Source organism: Ovis aries, chromosome X, assembly GCF_016772045.2.
Source record: "Ovis aries strain OAR_USU_Benz2616 breed Rambouillet chromosome X, ARS-UI_Ramb_v3.0, whole genome shotgun sequence".
Taxonomy (NCBI): Eukaryota; Metazoa; Chordata; class Mammalia; order Artiodactyla; family Bovidae; genus Ovis; species Ovis aries.
In genome coordinates this window covers 34,219,096-34,222,776 of record NC_056080.1, presented here as the reverse complement: position 1 = coordinate 34,222,776, position 3,681 = coordinate 34,219,096, and the positions used below count along the sequence as shown (strand labels likewise).

Here is a 3,681-nt window from a genome sequence, read left to right as displayed (position 1 = left end):
ACATCAACATGAATCAATCACAGGCATACATGTGTCCCCTGGTGCCCTGTGTCATACATCAAACTCGCACTGGTTATCTACTTTACATATGGTAATATATATCTTTATATGCTATTCTCTCAAATCATCCCACCCTCTCATTCACCCACTGAGTCCAAAAGGCTGTTCTTTACTTCTCTGTCTCCTTTGCTGCTCTGCACTAAGATCGTAGGTACCATCTTTCTAGATTCCATATATATGCATTAATATACACTATTTGTCTTTTTCTGACTTCCTTCACTTATTTAATAGGTTTTATGTTCATCCATCTCATTAGAACTGATCAGATATACTCCTTTTTATAGCTGAGTAATATCCCATTATAAATAGGTACTACAGCTTCCTTATCCATTTATCTGGTGATGGACATCTATGTTGCCAGAAGGCAGCTTTTAAACAGAGGCCTTGTACCAAACTTTCGTTCACTGGAGGAGGAAAAATATTTCCCGTGTTGTTGTTCAGTTGCTAAGTTGTGTTTGATTCTTGCTATCCCACAGACTGCAACATGCCAGGCTTCCCTGTCCTTCACTATCTCCCAGAGTTTGTTCAAATTCATGTCCACTGTGTTCTCTAACCATCTCATCCTCTGCCACCCTCTTCTCCTTTTGCTTTCCATCTTTCCCAGCATCAGTGTCTTTTCTAGTCAGGAGGCCAAAGTATTGAAGCTTCAGCTTCAGCATCAGTCCTTCCAATGAATATTCAGGGTTGATTTCATTTAGGATTGACTGGTTTGATCTCCTTGCCGTCCAAGGGACTCTCAAGAGTCTTCTCCAGCATGACAATTCAAAATCATCAATTCTTCAACACTCAGCTTTCTTTATGGCCCAACTCTCACATGTGTATATGACTACTGGAAAAACCATCAGTTCAATTCAGTTCAGTTCAGTCGCTCAGTCGTGTCCGACTCTTTGCGACCCCTTGAATCGCAGCACACCAGGCCTCCCTGTCCATCACCATCTCCTGGAGTTCACTCAGACTCACATCCATCGAGTCCGTGATGCCATCCAGCCATCTCATCCTGGGTCATCCCCTTCTCCTCCTGCCCCCAATCTCTCCCAGCATCAGAGTCTTTTCCAATGAGTCAACTCTTCGCATGAGGTGGCCAAAGTACTGGAGCTTCAGCTTTAGCGTCATTCCTTCCAAAGAAATCCCAGGGTTGATCTCCTTCAGAATGGACTGGTTGGATCTCCTTGCAGTCCAAGGGACCCTCAAGAGTCTTCTCCAACACCACAGTTCAAACGCATTAATTCTTCGATGCTCAGCCTTCTTCACAGTCCAACTCTCACATCCATACATGACTACTGGAAAAACCATAGCCTTGACTAGACGGACCTTAGTTGGCAAAGTAATGTCTCTGCTTTTGCATATACTATCTAGGTTAGTCATAACTTTTCTTCCAAGGAGTAAGTGTCTTTTAATTTCATGGCTGCAGTCACCATCTGCAGTGATTTTGGAGCCCAAAATAATAAAGTCTGACACTGTTTCTACTGTTTCCCCATCTATTTCCCATGAAGTGATGGGACTGGATGCCATGATCTTCGTTTTCTGAATGTTGAGCTTTAAGCCAACTTTTTCACTCTCCTCTTTCACTTTCATCAAGAGGCTTTTTAGCTCCTCTTCACTTTCTGCCATAAGGGTGGTGTCATCTGCATATCTGAGGTTATTGATATTTCTCCCGGCAATCTTGATTCCAGCTTGGGTTTCTTCCAGTCCACCGTTTCTCATGATGTACTCTGCATAGAAGTTAAATAAGCAGGGTGACAATATACAGCCTTGATGTACTCCTTTTCCTATTTGGAACCAGTCTGTTGTTCCATGTCCAGTTCTAACTGTTGCTTCCTGACTTGCATACAGATTTCTCAAGAGGCAGGTCAGGTGGTCTGGTATTCCCATCTCTTTCAGAATTTTCCACAATTTATTGAAAAACCATAGCTTTGACTATACAGACCTTTGTCAGCAAAGTGATGTCTCTGCTTTTTAATATGCTATCTAGGTGTGTCCTAGCTTTTCTTCCAAGGAGAAGGCATCTCTTTTAATTTCATAGCTGTGGTCACCATCAGCAGTGATTTTGGAGCCCAAGAAAATAAAATCTGTCACTGTTTCCACTTTTTCCACTTTTATTTGCCTTGAAGTGATGCGACCAGATGCCATGACATTAGTTTTTTGAACTGAGTTTTAAGCTAGCTTTCTCACTCTCCTCTTTCATCCTCATCAAAAGTCTCTTTAGTTCCTCTTTGCTTTCTGACATTAGAGTGGTATTATCTGCATATCTGAGGTTGTTGTTTCTCCCTTTGAATCTCCAAATGCACACTGATCTAAGAAGATGAGTTTGCAGCTCAGTTTCACATTAGTGAAAGTGAAGTCACTCAGTCGTGTCTGACTCTTTGTGACCCCATGGACTGTAGCCTATCAGGCTCCTCCCTCCATGGGATTCTCCAGGCAAGAGTACTGGAGTGGGTTGCCATTTCCTTCTCCAGGGGATCTTCCCAACCCAGGGATCGAACCCAGGTCTCCTGCATTCCAGGCAGACGCTTTAACCTCTGAGCCACCAGGGAAGCCCCCAGTTTTACATTACTTGCAAGTAAACATAAGTCTCGGAGAAGGCAATGGCACCCCACTCCAGTACTCTTGCCTGGAAAATCCCATGGATGGAGGACCCTGGTAGGCTGCAGTCCATGGGGTCACTAAGAGTCGGACATGACTGAGTGACTTCACTTTTACTTTTCACTTTCATGCACTGGAGAAGGAAACAGCAACCCACTCCATTGTTCTTGCCTGGAGAATCCCAGGGACGGGGGAGCCTGGTGAGCTGCCATCTATGGGGTCACACAGAGTCAGATACGACTGAAGCGACTTAGCAGCAGCAGCAGCAGCAGCAGCAGCAGCAGCAGCAGCAGCAAACATAAGTCTTCCCCTGGAGGAATGACCATCACTACAAAGTCTAAGAATGAGGCACCATGATCAAGTCAGAAAAAAGGGTGGACTTGGTTACACAAAATTTCATGTACAGGAATCATCAGACACAATATAAAATAATCATGTTCAAAATAGCTGAAGAAATAAAAGAAGAAATTTAAAAAATCAGCAAGTACCCATTAAAGTAACTAAATAAATCACAAAAAAGGAAACCAATGGAATATCTAGAAATTGATACTCAAGTTCAGTTAAACAATAGATTCAATAGAGAAGAGGAAAAATTAATAATTGATAGATTGAAGAAATTATCCAGAATGTATAATAGAGGAAAATGGTAGCAAGTATATTAGAGATTAAGAGAAAGGTTAAACTTGCTAACAGTTAAAGGAAGAAGAGAGAAATGGAAAACAAAATAAGAAGGACTAGTATTTTTGAAAAACACTTCTATTTTCTCTATCTTCTCCTTCTGGAAATCATATTAGAGATTTATTAGCAGAGGACTTTCCAGAATTGTGTAAATATATCAAGCCTCAAAGCTATTCAGTTATACATGAAATATTTGTTAATGGCTCAAATGGTAGAGTCTTCCTGCAATGCAGGAGGCTCAGGTTCGATCCCTGAGTCAAGAAGATCCCCTGAAAAGGGGGATAGCAACCCACTCCAGTATTCTTGACTGAATAATTCCATGGACAGAGGAGTCTGGTGGGCTATAGTCTATGAGGTCAC

At 42.1% G+C, this 3,681-nt stretch overlaps 1 non-coding gene across 1 annotated transcript; it reads right to left on the bottom strand.

Moving 5' to 3' along the window:
- Positions 1-2,522: 2,522 nt before the first annotated feature.
- TRNAS-GGA (transfer RNA serine (anticodon GGA)) lies at positions 2,523-2,594 on the bottom strand. Its single transcript has one exon. It is a non-coding gene; the product is annotated as a tRNA-Ser (tRNA).
- Positions 2,595-3,681: the final 1,087 nt, after the last annotated feature.